The sequence below is a fragment of the Moschus berezovskii genome, chromosome 4, assembly GCF_049115385.1.
Source record: "Moschus berezovskii isolate FMDL1 chromosome 4, NW_MosBer_1.0, whole genome shotgun sequence".
NCBI classification, from domain to species: domain Eukaryota; kingdom Metazoa; phylum Chordata; class Mammalia; order Artiodactyla; family Moschidae; genus Moschus; species Moschus berezovskii.
This window is the reverse complement of record NC_142463.1, coordinates 106,964,492-106,981,699: the sequence shown is the minus strand read 5'-3', so window position 1 is coordinate 106,981,699 and position 17,208 is coordinate 106,964,492.

The window sequence follows — 17,208 nt, the reverse complement described above, 5'->3', positions numbered from 1 at the left end:
TTGCCTAGAGAATCCCACGGACAGAAGAGCCTAGTGGGCTACAGTCCATTCACAAAGAGTTGGACACCACTGAAGCGACTTAGCATGCAAGCGTGCAAATAGTAGTTATCATCATCATCACTATTGTTGTTATTGCTTTTATTAAAGCATCAGCAATTGGTCAGTAAATGGAATTCAGATCTCATCTTCTCCCGACATACCAGCTCTTCCTCCTGATTTCTAAATTTCTGCGTTGACACCAAGTCTCAGTTTCCAGTCCTGGAAGTTCCAAAGATATTTTGGGGTTCCCCATCCCTCACATCCAGCCAACCCCTAAGCCCTAGGGAATCAGTGAGTCAGCCTCCAAGAGAACTCACACAACTTCTCCCTCCTCCTCATCCCCAGAACCAGGAGCCTCACTTGAGTCCTTCTCATGTTTTGCCAGGCAATGCCCCCGTCCATCGCTTTCCCTCCTCTCCTCTTTCCCATTGACATAATGGCAGATAAGACTTTTCATGGCTCAGGTTAGATCTCTCATCAAAACCATCAATGAGACTCCATGAAATAAAAACAGATTCATCATCATGTTGCAGGAAGAGAAAGGGGGTTAGTGTGGAGAGCACGGGGAGGAATGGGGAGAGCAAGGCTAGGGAGCAAGGCTGACAGGGCACCAATCACTGAGGACCTGGAGGCCAAGGTTGGGGTGCTTGGGCTTTATTCCAAAAGCCATTGGAGTATTTTAAAACACTCTAATCTTATCTGCACTTTTCTTTATTGCTCAATAATTGGCTTCCTTGGGAAGGAGGGTAGAGACAAGAACAGAAGGAGCAGGGCATTAGAAGGTTTCCACAATGCAGCTCGGAGGAGATGCTTGTGACCAAGTAAGGTAGTGGAAAGCAGAGAGGGAGAGATGCAAGCAAATTCGGGAACTGAAGAAGGAGTTCACAAGGCCTGGACTCCATCTTAGGCCTGTTCATGCTGATCATGCTGGGCCACCTCTCCAATGGACTCTGAACTCTGTGCTTAGTGCCTACGGAAACTACAATAGAAGGATAGACCCCCTCTGGACAGGGGAGTCTTGAAGAGCACATCCAGGTTACTCATCGCCTAAGAGAAAACATACTCTAATCACCCCTGCCTCCGGACAGGTCTTAGATTCTTTCCGTGTCTATCGGAATGTAATCACAGGCTTATTGATTATTAACTGTTTGAACACCTAACCCATGAATGATGGGGTTATTGTGATTGTATTTATCCTTCCTTTGTTTTATGCAAGTCTCAAGGAAATTGGGGTGGTGGGTTCGACGTACACATAAGGTATAAAAGATTTTCACAAACGGTGGTGGGGGTCCTTGGCTAAGAGGAGACTCTGCCTTGGACCCGCCAGCGTAATAAACTGCACTCCACTATCTGCATTGTCCTTCTGAGTGAGTTTGTTTCCCGGACCTCGTGACTACAACAGAAGGATTTAGGAAGTGGACAAGACAGGAACTGTGGGTGGTTTGGGTTGGGAAGGGAGGGCAACTAGGAGAGGAGAACAGTGGAGGGTGGATCCTCTCCCTTTTCTAAGTCCTAAGTGGCAAGTGCTCTGGGGGGCTGGTGGTCTTCCTCCTGGAGGCCCTCACTTTTGCAGCAACCACCCCATTGTGATTCAAAGCCAAGTGCTGTTCTGACTACCTTTTTCGATAATCTGGAAAGTTGCAGGGCAGGGATAGGGGAAAGAAGAGTCCTCTGCCTATATATTTGATCAAAAAGTTCCTTCAGATTTTTCTGTAAGATGTTACAGAAACAAAATTTTTGGCCAACCAATAAAACAGCCTGTACCAGTCCCAGCGGGGGAAAAGGCCTGAATCCTCCGAAGGATGTGTACCTCCCATATAATAAGACCAAGGCCCACAGTGCTCTATCCAAGGCCCAGCCTTTCTGGCCTTACCTACCTCTAGCTCCATTTGTGGCTACGCCCAATCCCGCCTGTGCTCAGGCTACCTGGGAGTATCTGTGGTTCTTGGAGGCTGTCCCACAGTTTGTATTGGCTTGTGCGACACAGAGCTTAGTCTGGAGTGCCCTTTGGCCTGGAGGAATTTTGCCCATCCTGCTGGACCCAGCCCAAACGTCGATTCTCTCATGAAATCAATTCTTTTCTGACCCTCCACCCCTCCACAACCCCCACGTTCAGTCAGAATTAGTGGTCCTACCATAGCATCTGTGACCGCTCATCGACCTCTCTCCTTCACTAGAAAGTGAGCTCTGAGGACTTATTCACCTCCCTCTACTTATATTTCTACAATGTCCATCCCAGCCCTCCTTTCCCCTTACACTCACTTGAGCTTAGGATGCTGAGCTGCTTGTTCTAACAGGACCAGAGTGGCACGGGCCAGGTGCGGGGCCAGCAGCAGGCTGACTGAAGCCCTGTGTGTTGACTGCAATGCATCTATGCTTTGAGACCCCAGAAATCTCAGTGCCACATACTCTCCCAGAGCCATCCACAGGGATCCACACCAGCCCCAAAGCACAGGGTGGGGTCTGTTCAGAAGCACAGAGTTTCAGGAAAAGGCAAACTGGGTCAAAGACAGTAATGAGGAGGGTCACTGAGCACATGGAAAGGGAATCGGGGACTTCCCTATAGCTCAGATGGTAAAGAATCTGCCTGTAATGCACAAGACCTGGGTTCAATTTCTGGGTCAGGAAGATTCCCTGGAGAAGGAAATGGCAACCCACTTCAGTATTCTTGCCTGGAGAATTCCATGGACTGAGGAGCCTGGCAGGCTACAGTCCATGGGGTACAGGACTAAGCAAATAATCAACACACAGACACATGTGAGCTGACCTCAAGGTCGCTGATAGAAAGCTGCAAGAGCGATAGAGCCACCTAGTGGCCACCTGAGGTGAGTGCTCCTCAGTCCCTCCCCTAAATCAGCTTCCAAATCAGTGGGGAGCTGCCCTAACTGATCGTGCAATTTGTAGCCCCAGCCGACAAAATTACACCCGTGGCGGATTCATGTCAATATAATGAATGCTCAATATAATGAATATAATGAATGCAAAACAAATATTGTAAAGCAAAAAATAATAGTAATAAAGTACTCGGGTTGAAAAAAAAATATTCTAACAAAGTTTTAAAAAGAAAGCAACAGAACAAAAGTGTTTATGGTATTTGGTCAATCACATTAATATTATTATATACTATTAGTCCTACATCATTCCCAGATACGCACAAATGCAAAAAGTAGTAACATACGTGGGGTTCTCATGTGGAGCCAGTGGTAAAGAACCCACTGCCAATGCAGGAGACATACAGGACTCGGGTTCGATCCCTGGATTGGGAAGACCCCCTGGAGGAGAGCATAGAAACCCACACCAGTATTCTTGCCTGGAGAATATCATGGACATAGGAGGTTGGTGGGCTACAGTCCATAAAGTTGCAAAGAGTTGGACACGACTGAAGCAACTTAGCATGCAAGCAATAACATATTAAAGGATAAAAATTATTTCTCAATTTTGAAAAATTGAGAAAGAACAAAGGCAATTAACAAGAGAATTGTAAATGGCCAATATGTTCAACTTGCTTTGATAAACAAAAAAGTACTTTCCACCTGTCTTTTTGTAATTACCAGTTTCTAGACACTTGAGGTTGTGAAAAATGGACATACACATGGCAGTGGTAGTGGCCATTTTAACTGTGTGTCCCCCAAAACTTAAAGTCATTGGATTTAACAAAATAGTAACTATTTCTAGAAAAATGCTATATGCTGTGTGTGCTATTTAAATCAGTGGATTTTGTTGTTGCTGTTGTTAATGTGTGCCATTCTTTAGAGGAGCAATAAAGTAGAACTTGCTTCAACATTCAACCACAGAGGAATAGTTAATGAAAATATTCTGCATCACAAGATGGATGAACTGTTTCTCCATCATTCAAACCACCTTCAAAGATGGAGACATTATCATGATATAGTATGAAAATGTAGCATATAAGGTATGTACATGTTGTCAAACCTGCATTCACATTTGTGAAATTTTTCACATTTTCAAAGTTTTCAAAAGTCTAGCAAATATATATTACTTTAATTATAATAAGATAGCTTTATTTTAAAAAGAAAGTAATTAGGCAGGGTGAAACGCCTAAGAATTAGGAGTCCTGATGCTGCCTGGCCCAGAGGAAGAAAGGGCTTAAGGTGTCAGCACTGGAAGAGTCATCCCCCTCGTTTTATCAGTGAAAAAACAAGATGTCACTGCTTGTCTCTGGTCACCTGGAGTCAATGACCACCTCTCCAGACTGCTGCTGTGCAGAAAAGGGCAGCCTCTTAATTAGAAGGAAAGAGAAGGGGGACTGTCTCCCTGGGAGCAACCTCCCTGCGTATTGACTTGAGCCCTGGGAGGACCCCAGTCCTCAACTCGCCCCCAAATCCTTGGTGGCTGTCAGTTCAGTTCAGTTCAGTCGCTCAGTCGTGTCCGACTCTTTGCGACCCCACGAATCACAGCACGCCAGGCCTCCCTGTCCCTCACCAACTCCCGGAGTTCACTCAAACTCATGTCCATCGAGTCGGTGATGCCATTCAGCCATCTTGTTCTCTGTCGTCCCCTTCTCCTCCCGCCCCCAATCCTTCCCAACATCAGAGTCTTTTCCAGTGAGTCAACTCGTCGCATGAGGTGGCCAAAGTGTTGGAGTTTCAGCTTCAACATCAGTCCTTCCAATGAACACCCAGGACTGATCTCCTTTAGAACGGACTGGCTGGATCTCCTTGCAGACCTATTCCACTCCAACAAGTGAAGACTCTGGCGCTGTCCCTGACCTCTAAGTTCCTTTTCCCGCCCCACCTGCGGCGCTGCTTCTCGCTGCTTCCTATGCATGTGCTTCGTTGCTCAGGTGTGTTCGACTCTTTACTCCATGGTCTGTAGCCCTCCAGGCTCCTCTGTCCATGGCGATTTCCCAGGCAAGAATACTGGAGTGGTTTGCCATGCCCTCCTCCAGGGGCTCTTCCTGACCCAGAGATCGAACCCGCCTTGCCCGAGATGGCAGGCAGATTCTTAACCACTGTACCACCTCACTACTCCCTGTTCTGTTCTGTTCAGTCGCTCAGTCGTGTCCGACTCTTTGCGACCCCGTGGACTGCACCCTACCAGGCTTCTCCATCCATGGGATTCTCCAGGCGAGAATACTGGAGTGGGTTACCATTTCCTTCTCCAGGGGATCTTCCCGACCCAGGGATCGAATCCGGGTGCTGACACTTAATCACTTTTGTCCTTGTTTACAAAATAAGCTCCTTAACTCTACTGTATACGTGTGAACTACCAATGACACCAAAACGCTCTGCCATTGAAACCTTATTTCAAACTAACAAAAATTCAAACGTTATAGGGACTCTTCCTTGGATCTTTTCTAAGCAGAAAAGCGATGCTGGGAGAGCCACTTCATTTTTGGGGCTCTATTCTGAGCCTCCGTCAAGCCCCCTTCTACAAAATCTTACCTTGAGAGGCAGAACAGAGCAGGGGAGAAGTTTTCGTGGGCTTTGAACGTTCATCTTTAAAAAGAGTTGCACGCATCTCTTACCCAGCGCTACATCCGGTCCTCTGGCTTCCCCGGGTCTCTAGTGCGACTGGATGGAGGCGGAGGGGAACGCTTCAGCGAAAAACAACACAGTAGTATTTTTACTCTGTCATAGTTAAGCACTCACCACTCTCAGGAAGTTATATCCCTGTTGTTTTTCTAGTTGTCAATACAATTTAAAATTAAACTGAATTAGAAAGAAAAAGTAATAATAAACCGGCAGTCATTTTTTAATTCATGAAACATTTTTATGAGTTTTTATTGTTAAATGTACCCAAACTACATTTTGGGACAATCTGGGACATTACAGGCTCCGTCATGTTTTCTGAATGGCCATCCTCATTGATTTCAAAACTACTTGCCTCTTGTAAAATGGTCCCCACACTTTCCTGAAAGGTGATCTCAAGGATAATTCCATTGCTGCACTTCAATGCCACGTCACCATAGTTACTAACAGAGAATGACAGCTTCAGGGGGTGATTTGTTTCCCTAACAACACACACAAATAAATAGACGCTTATTCACACATATTTACCCACGTGTTTCTCTATCTCCAGATACCAAGGAACATCTGGAGTCCAAAAATAGCTGGCATACTTATTTTGCATAATTCTAGAGTAGGAGGAGAAATACTGAAACAAGCAATCTGTTTAATTTGGATGTCTAACCTACCAGTGGCCAGATGGCTGTATCTCCATCATGCAACTCCTGAGGGTGCCTGTAGGGGGAGTATGGGGCATGGGGAAGGTGTACAGTATCCAGATTTTGGAAGTGGGCAGTGCTATTAGTACTTCCTCTATGATGGAGGTAATGATCAGTTTCCTGCCTGACACGTGTCAAAATAAGATTAAGAGTTAAAGAAACTGTGGGTTAAACCTGGAATGGATATAAATGATTATGTATAGGGAAGATAAATGGGTCAAGGAAGGAAATGGGGCTTTTTAAAATTTTTTATTTATTTTAATAGGAGGCTAATTACTTTACAATATCGTATTGGTTTTGCCATACATTGACATGAATCAGCCCCGGGTGTACATGTGTTCCCCATCCTGAACCTCCCTCCCACTTCCCTCCCCATCCCATCCCTCTGGGTCATCCCAGTGCACCAGCCCCGAGCATTCTGCATCATTCATCGAACCTGGACTGGCGATTCGTTTCACATATGTTAATAAACATGTTTCAATGTCATTCTTCCAAATCATCCCACCCTCACCCTCTCCCACAGAGTCTGAAAGACTGTTCTATACATCTGTGTCTCTTTTCCTGTCTCCTATACAGGGTTATCGTACCATCTTTCTAAATTCCATATATATACGTTAGTATACTGTATTGGTGTTTTTCTTTCTGGCTTACTTCCCTCTGTATAATAGGCTCTGGTTTCATCCACCTCATTAGAACTGATTCAGATATATTCTTTTTAGTTGCTGTGTAATACTCCATTGTGTATATGTACTACAGCTTTCTTATCCATTCGCCTGCAGATGGACATCTAGGTTGCTTCCATGTCCTGGCTATTATAAACAGTGCTGCGATGAATGGCTTTGATGAATGTACATTGTTTTGTAATTTTGAATTCAGAACAATGTAAATGTTTAATTCATGATTAAAAGCAATATTTCGAGACAGCAAAAGACACAGATGTATAGAACAGTCTTTTGGACTCTGTGGGAAAGGGTGAGGGTGGGATGATTTGGGAGAATGGCATTGAAACATGTATATTATCATATGTGAAATGAATCGCCAGCCCAGGTTTGATGAATGATGCAGGATGCTCAGGGCTGGTGCACAGGGATGACCCAGAGGGAGGATATGGGGAGGAGGGAGGTGGGAGGGGGTTTGGGATGGGGAACACATGTACACCCGGGGCGGATTCATGTCAATGTATGGCAAAACCCATACAATAATATAATTAGCCTCCAATTAAAATAAAATAAAATAAAAATAATTTAAAAAACAATATTTTTAAATCAGAAATATCTAAACAGTGAAAACAAGCTATGAGAAATGTGTCTAAATCTGTATGAATATAGTTATGCAGTACCCTGACAAAAGAATTATTTCAAGTAACTTTAAAACACAATATTTTGACTCTACACTTCTATTCCAAGGATGAAATGTATCTCAAAAAAACCTTACATAGCATTGAATGATCTTATCTTTAGTAGTAATGTTGGGATTATCATTAAGTAATAGTATAGCTATATTCTAGAATAAAACAAAAAAGATCAAAATTTTCAGCATGAGGAAAAAGCTACAAGAATAATATGAAAGAAATATTATTCTAAACTGCTATTTTGAATAGAAATATCATTATTCATGACTTTTCTTGAAAAAAAATTTCCTAGTGTTGCTCCCAAAAAGATCTAGTGACAATAAAACTTAGTAGCACTTTTCATCCATACTGCACATATTAAGGTCTCTAAATACCATTGCTCACTAAAAGGAGGTGGGACTCCTTGGAGAAATGTCTGAGACTAGATCTGAGGCAGTTGAGGCTCAATATGATTTCAGGACATCTTAAAGTACCAGAAAGCAAGGAAGCGGTGGTAGAAATTGGGGTTGTATCAAAATGATACAAGAAACTAAAAAATGGAACAAAAAAAATCATTGCAGTTGATCAAAGCACATCAAAAATAGAGAAATCTTTTAGCCCATAATAATACTTTTTAAAAAAATGACCATCTTTGGAAATTGCTAGGCCACCAACTCATTATTCTGAAAATATCAAGAAAAAAGAATTTAGCATTGATTCTGTCTTTCTTATCTAAACTGTATTTCAGGTTATCATATAGTTGATGAGAAAAGTTCTTCTTGATAAATAATTGTAGTTAATAAGTGAAGAATGAATGATAGAATTAGAAAATGACCATTTATTAACCTCTAAAGAAATGATGGGTCTAGCAAGAAATATCAATATGTGCTTATAGCATTAGGTGAAAGGTTTATGGAGAAGTTTAAAATGAATGAATGGATGGTGCTAACATCCTACAGATTACCTGAACCTACAGCTCAATCTCAGTATCACTAAAGTAGAACATCTAGACAGTGTGTGTCTTTTGTACTGTGCAATAAGAAGTACATAACAAAAAAAGAGAAGTATATAACATCACCTTTGATGTATGTGTGCCATAAATAAATACGCAAACTAAACAAACTTTAAGCTTCTAGATCTAATTGTCAGTTTACAAGAAATACCAGGAGGGACATCACAAAAAAAGTTAAATGACACCAGCAAAGAGCAATCAGCTGAAATTAAGATATGAGAAATTCTTCAAGATAAGTAATGTTTCTTCTAAAAGTGAATGATGTGAAAGAGGAGCAGGACTATTACAGATGAGAAGAAAGTTAAGAGACGTATCAACAAAACATGTGGACCTTGTTTGCAACCTGATTTAAAAAATCAACTTTAAAATCTACATTTTATTAGATAATTGTGGAAATGTGAGGACTTCCCCAATGGCTCATCTGGTAAAGCATCTGCCTGCAATGCAGGAGACACCGGTTTGACCCCTAGGTCTGGAAGATCCCTGGGAGGGGGAAATGACAACCCACTCCAGTATTCTTGCCTGAAAAATCCCATGGACAAAGGAACCAGCAGGCTACTATTCATGGAGCCTCAGAGTCAGACATGACTGAGCGACTAGGCATGGGAAAAGTGAATGGGAGCTAGGTGTTGCATGGCATTAAAGTACTGTTAATTCTATTATGAATAGTGATGACCTTGAAGTTGTATAAGAAAAGAAAATGCCCTTATGTTTTGAGATACATACTGCAGTATTTATGGGTAGGAAAGAATGTGATGCCTTACCTTTGCCTAAAATAATCCAGAAAAATGTTTATGGGGAGTGGGCATAGTAGTTGAAACCTTATTGGCATGTTGTTTTTCTTAAAATCTGAAAGCTGGGTAATTAGGGGCTCGTTATTCTATTCTGTCTCGTATTATGCAGGTTTTGAAATTGTCCATAATAAAAAGAAAACAAAATAATGAATACATTAGATTTGCATGTGAAAGTTCTTCATAAAGCATGAAGCTCTGTGTTTTTGAGGGACAATATTGCTGAGGCAAATAGAGAGCTGATGGCTGCTCCTGAGCTGACCCATAATGGCCAAGGAGCAGGAGTGAGACTCAGCAGAGAACCCAGCATCAGTAAGGATGCCAAAAAGCAGGCCCTCTACACCACGGTAGGAGAATATTTTAGTGCCAAATACAGTCATTCCACTTCCACAGATTCACCTGAGGCTATGCAGTGGTTATGTGACACAGTGTATCTTCTATGCCTAAATCACAGATTCAACTCCATCACTTTGTATTCCATTACCTTGTTTTATTGTCTCCATATTAATTATTACTATTTGTGACTGTCTTATTTGTGGTCTGTTTACTTGAAATCTTTGTCTCCCTCCTTCAAAGATTATAGTGGAGAACAGGAACTTATCCTCTCTTCTGAATCCCCCGTGCTTGGCATAGTGCAAGACACAGTTAAGGTGTGTCTTAATATTTGTTGTATAAATAAATTATCTACATTACAACATATTTAACTACAGCAACAAACTGGAGGCAAGACAATGGATATTGGCAATAGGAATTGGTTAAATAAAGGAGGGAAAATGTATAAAATGAAAAATTATTCTGACATCAAAAGTATGCTATGAATGAGTGTTCTTTCGCATGTGGGTTTCCCTGGTAGCTCAGCTGGTAAAGAATCCACCTGCAATGCAGGAGACCTGAGTTCGATCCCTGGGTTGGGAAGATCCCCTGGAGGAGGGCATGGCAACCCACTCCACTGTTCTTGCTTGGACAATCAATCCCCATGGACAGAGGAGCCTGGCAGGCTGCAGTCCATGGGGTCGCAAAGAGTCAGACACAACTGAGCAACTAAACAGAACATGGCACATGTGTGTGCTTATTGCATTGCATTGTGTGTGTGTGCTCATGAAAATGTGCTGTAATATATTATTGAGTGAAAAGTTCAAATGGAAAAATAGCACTTACAACCTGAATATGTTTTGGTAAAAGGAAAAACGTTTGCATAGATAAAGATCTGGGGAAATACAGAACCAGGTGTAGAAATGACTTTCTGTGGATGATAGAATTATAAGTTATTTTATTTAATTTTTTTTAGAGTTTATGCTTTTATTTTTTCCCATGCCTCAGTACTTCATTTATTTATTTATTTTAATTGGAGGCTAATTACTTTACATTATTGTATTGGTTTTGCCATACATTGACATGCATTTGCCCCAGGTGTACATGTGTCCCCATCTTGAAGCCCCCTCCCACCCCCCTCGCCATCCCATCCCTCTGGTTCATCCCACTACGCCAGTCCTGAGCATCCTGTATCATGCATATGCTTGTATTTTCTACAATGAAGAGAGTTTTTAAATAATAAGAAAAAAGCAATATTACAGAAAACTTAATACAAAGATTATCTAACATATTAAAATTTTCAAAATGAAACAAGCTATCTTGTGGGGCAGTGAGTTAACATGCTATCACTAGTACGTTTAAGCATTAACCAGGTTACTATAGAGGGATTTTTTTTCTGCACTAAATGAGTGATTCTCTAATAATAATTTAAAACTTTAAAGATGTAGTGAACTTTGGATTCTTAATCCTTAAATAAAAAAAGACATTTTCAACTACAGGTAATGAAGTAATAATTTCTACTTTCTTGTCGCTCAGCCGCTCATTTGTGTCCAACTCTTTGCGACCCCGTGGACCCCATGTCTAGCTTCCCTGTCCTTCACTATCTCCCAGAATTTGCTCAAACTCATGTCCATTGAGTCAATGATGTTATCCAACCATCTTGTCATCTTCGCCCCCTTCTTAGTTATGGAATGGATGTAATGTCAAAAATGAGCCCAGGCATTTTTTGTATGTTTCTGGCCTGGGTGGAGTGCAGGGTTAATGTGCTGCTTTGTATTAAGAATGTACCACACCTTGCTGTAATTTTATGATGAATACAAAGCACAAAGTGAGGATTAAATTATAGAGCTCATCCTGTCAACTATCAATCAACAGTTGTTTTTGAGCATCTTCTATACACAAATCATAGCACTAAGCAGACAGGAAATCACCAAGACATGTAAGATGCAACCACTGTCCTCAAGAAGCCTCGAGTCTAGTAGCTGTATATGATATCTGCCTTGTTTAACAATGGAATGAGAATCAACAGCTGGTCCTTGGGTCTTGGCCGCACTTTGAGTTTCTCTTGTGCCAAATACTACCGATCCCTCCACAGCAGTCCCCAAGGCATACTTGCTCCTAAGAAGAGCAGAAACTCTTTACCTTAATTTCCTGTAACATAGCTGAGATAACCTGGAATTTTCAAAAAGCCAACTACTGATGGTGCTAATATTTCTTATTAGAAAACTCTAAAATCTTTTGTTAAAACCATCTCAAATTTCATAATTCAAGGGAGAATTTAAAACCAAACCAATATAGGAAATCCATCAGTGGATATGGAAGCTGCCTGAGGGCAAGGAGATTCATTCTCTAGGGGGTTGAGATTTAAGGTCATGAAGAGAAAGAGACATTGTTGGGAACCAAACAAAGAGCATCCTCAGTTTTAAAAAAAAAGTGGACTAGAAGAGAGGATACCGCAGACACAAGGAAGCTAGTCCACCTTAACCTGAGTGAGTACTCAATCACATCAGTCATATCAGACTCTGTGTGACCCTATCGGCTGTAACCTGCCAGGCTGCTCTGGGCATGGGATACTCCAAGCAAGAATATTGGAGTGGGTTGCCGTGCCCTTGTCCCGTGGATCTTCCGGACCCAGGGATGAAATCCAACTCTCTCCTGAATCTCCTGCATTGCAGGCAGATTCTTTATCATGAAGCCATCAAGGAAGCCCCACCTTAGTCTGTGATTATGGTTATAATTTATAACTATAGGTCTGTGTTTCATATTGGTTTGCTGTTCTTCCATAGTATAACACACATGTGGCCTGAAAAAATCCCTTATTTAAGGAATTAAAATAAAAATTGGTCCCAAGAAGATGACCTGGGTTGTTTGACAGAAACCAACCCAAAATTATTCTAGAGGGACTTGTCTTCAAAAAAAAACTATATAAGATACCCACAAATAAAGTCTTGCTGAAGATAAAGTCACACTGAATTGTTTTCTTATGTGTTTTTTATTTTTGAATTATGAGTTCACCTTCAGTGAAAGTCATTATATTCTAATTCTATAAACAATAGAATTAGACGTCCAAAAAATTCAAATTAAAGAATTATCTGATAAATATTATAAAAATGAATATGTTTCTAATTATTTAAAACAGTAAATAAGAAATTTAAAACGAAGAAAAAAGGGAGTAGGAGAGGGATAAATTAAGATTTGGGGATTAGCAGATATGAACTACTACAAATAGTCAAAGCTATGGTTTTTCCAGTAGTCATGTATGGATGTGAGAGTAGGGCCATAAATAAGGCTGAGTGCTAAAGAATTGATGCTTTTGAACTGTGGTGCTGGAGAAGACTCTTGAGAGTCTCTTGGACAGCAAGGAGATCAAACCACTCAATCCCAAAGAAAATCAACCCTGAATATTCACTGGAAAGATGCTAAAGCTGAAGCTCCAATACTTTGGCCACCTAATGCAAAGAGCCAACTCATTGGAAAAGATCTTGATGCTGGAAAAGATTGAAGGCAGAAAAAGTGGGCAACAGGAGATGAGATAGTTGGATGGCATCATTGACATAATCAGTTCAGTCACTCAGTCGTGTCTGACTCTTTGTGACCCCATGAACCACAGCACGCGAGGCCTCCCTGTCCATCACCAACTCACAGAGTCCACCCAAACTCATGTCCATTGAGTCGGTGATGCCATCCAACCATCTCATCCTCTGTCAATCCCTTCTCCGCCTGCCTTCAATCTTTCCCGATATCAGGGTCTTTTCAAATGAGTCAACTCTTCGCATGAGGTGGCCAAAACACCGGAGTTTCAGCTTCAACATCAGTCCTTCCCATGAACACCCAGGACTGATCTCCTTTAGGATGGACTGGTTGGATCTCTTTGCAGTCCAAGGGACTCTCAAGAGTCTTCTCCAACACCACAGTTCAAAGGCACCAATTCTTTGGTGCTCAGATTTCCTTATAGTTCAACTCTCACATCCACACATGACTACTGGAAAAAACATAGTCTTGACTATCTACCTTTGTTGACAAAGTAATGTCTCTGCTTTTTAATATGCTGTCTAGGTTGATCATAACTTTCCTTCCAAGAAACAAGCATCTTTTAATTTCATGGCTGCAATCACCATCTGCAGCGATTTTGGAGCCCCCCCCCCCCAAATAAAGTCAGCCATTGTTTCCACTGTTTCCCCATCTATTTGCCATGATGTGATGGGACCAGATGCCGTGATCTTAGTTTTCTGAATGTTGAGCTTTAAGCCAACTTTTTCACTCTCCTCTTTCACTTTCATCAAGAGGCTTTTTAGTTCCTCTTCACTTTCTGCCATAAGGGTGGTATCATCTGCATATCTAAGGTTATTGATATTTTTCCGGCAATCTTGATTCCATCTTGTGCTTCTTCCAGCCCAGCGTTCCTCATGATGTACTCTGCATATAAGTTAAATAAGCAGGGTGACAATATACAGCCTTGATGTAATCTTTTTCTTATTTGGAACCAATCTGTTGTTCCATGTCCAGTTCTAACTGTTGCTTCCTGACCTGCATACAGGTTTTTCAAGAGGCAGGTCAGGTGGTCTGGTATTCCCATCTCTTTCAGAATTTTCCACAGTTTATTGAGATCCACACAGTCAAAGTCTTTGGCATAGTCAATAAAGCAGAAATAGATGTTTTTCTGGAACTCTCTTGCTTTTTTGATGGTTCAGTGAATGTTGGCAATTTGACCTCTGGTTCCTCTGCCTTTTCTAAAACCAGCTTGACTCAATGGACATGAGCAAACTCTGGGAGATAGTGAAGGACAGGGAAGCCTGGCAAGCTGCAGTCCATGGGATCACAAACAGTCAAACACAACTGAGCAACTGAACAACAATAAATAAACAAAATGTCCTACTGTATAGCACAAGGGAACTGTATTCAATATCTTGCAATAAACCAAAATAGAAAAGAATATGAAAAAAGAATATATATATATATACACATATATATGTATATACGTATAGCTGAATCATTTTGTTGTACACCAGAAACTAACACAACATTCTAAATCAAATATACTTTGATTTTAAAAAATAATTTTTCAAAATCAGTGATTAGATTTGGCTAAGAATAAAAGATAAAAAGGACTAATCAGGTGGTGCTAGTGGTAAAGAACTAGCCTGCCATGCAGAAGACATAAAAGAGTTGAGTTCAATCCCTGTGTTGGGAAAATCCTCTGGAGGAGGGCATGGCAACTCACTCCAGTATTCTTGCTTGGAGAATCCCATGGACAAAGGAAGCTGGCAGGGTATAGCCCATAGGGTCACAAAGAGTCAGACACAATTGAAGCAGCTTAGCTCACACGCATGCAGAAGATAAAAAAGACGGTGATTTAGCAAGTTATGAGTTTCTCACCTAAAATTAGTTTTGTTTCTCACATAAAATTCCAGAGTGTGGCCACCAGCACTGGCATTATGGTCCCATAGCCATCTGGGACTGATGCATCTTCCATCTTCCTGTTTACAGCTCATAGGAGATGACACTTGTGCTTTTGATTCAGCATGTAATTCCAGCCATTAATATACAGTCCAGGCAGAGAGAGGAAAGAGGAGATAAAGTAGAAAAGGAGCAAAAGGCATGGGTCTATCCTTTAACAAAGTATCCTGATAATACTTCCACTGGCACCTTGTTGCCCAGAACTGAGTCACATGGTCATGTTTAGCTGCAAGAGAGCCTGGGATATTTACTCTGCACAGCCACGAACCTGACTAAAAAATAGGAGTTTAATTAATGTGAAAGAAAGGGAGAATAAATATTGGAGTAAACTAACAAGTGGCAAATGATATATTAAGAAGAGCTACAGAGAAATCATGAACTGGAATAGATATGTTGAAATGATATAGAGTACAGTGTTATCTGGAATAGGGTATAAAAATGCCCTACATATTCCTAATAAGAGTTCCATAAAAGAAAGAATGAGTGAGGGGAAAATTTGAAGAGATGGCTTAAATTTTTTGAGAATTAATGAAAGTCATGAATCCTCAGAAACACAAATCACAAGGGGAAGTTGTGAAGAGCACCAGAGAGATGAAACAGATCACCTCCAAAAAACCAAAATTTTGTCTGACAGCACTCTTCTCAAATATTAGTGTCAGAAAACAGTGGGGAAAATATCTTGAAAGTAAACTGAGACAATATTTGCCAAGCTGGAATTCTATATCCAGCTAAAACATCACTAAAGGATGAAGAACAAATTAAAATATCTTTAGATAAAGATTGGTTTTGACACTCACAGATAGTAGCTAAAACAACTAGCAAAGCAGTTACTTCAGGAAGAAGGAAATGGAATCCAGAAAGAAAGAATGACTTGACGTAGCAATTGGGTGGGGTTGAGGTGAAAATGAGGATTAAAATAAACAAGCATTGACAGTATAAAATACTAGAAGTGATGATGGTTAACTTGAGGGTGTGAAGATGAAGATATAGTATTGGCCAACAATAAAATGTAAGGCAGGAAGAGGACAGTTAGGGTTACTGTGCTCTCGGGTGTGTCAGCATAAAGAGCTATCTAGCAGATATGGTATCGACTTATGATAACCCCTTTACAGCTAGTCATTTCCATGTTTTCCCCTGTAAGCGAGGATTAAGATTTCTAACTTCAGCCCCCTCTGGCACCACATGGCAGGTGCCTTTCCTAAATCCTTTACTTCCTAACCCCCTGCCCAATTTCTTGTTAAGGATTAAAAGATGATAGTGATACAGTAAAAAGGGCAAAAGTGAGAGATACTTGGGAGGAAGAAACCACCTGGCTTGGTGACTCAGTTCAGTTCAGTTCAGTTCAGTCGCTCAGTCATGTCCGACTCTCTGTGACCCCATGAATCGCAGCACGCCAGGCCTCCCTGTCCATCACCAACTCCCAGAGTTCACTCAAACTCATGTCCACAGAGTCGGTGATGCCATCCAGCCATCTCATTCTCTGTCATCCCCTTCTCCTCCCACCCCAAACCTTTCCTAGCATCAGAATCTTTTCCAGTGAGTCAACTCGTCACATGAGGTGGCCAAAGTATTGGAGTTTCAGCTTTAGCATCAGTCCTTCCAATGAACACCCAGGATTGATCTCCTGTAGAATGGACTGGTTGGATCTCCTTGCAGTCCAAGGGACTCTCAAGAGTCTTCTCCAGCACCACAGTTCAAAAGCATCAATTCTTCGGTGATCAGCTTTCTTCACAGTCCAACTCTCACATCCATACATGACCACGGGAAAAGCCATAGCCTTGACTAGACGGACCTTGGTTGGCAAAGTAATGTCTCTGCTTTTTAACTGGTCAGATACAAAAGCAAGGAAAAGGGGGGACTTCCCTGATGGTCTAGTGGTTAAGACTCCATGCTCCCAATGCCGGGGACATAGATTTGATCCCTGGTCAGGGAACTAGAGCTCACATGCTGTGCAGCAGGACAAAAATAAAAAGGGAAGACTCAAAGCTGTCACTGCAGTTTTCAGTCTGGATGGTAACAGTGGCCCCACCATCTGAAGTAGGAAAATCAGAAACAACAACAGTGTAATTTGAGAGGTAGT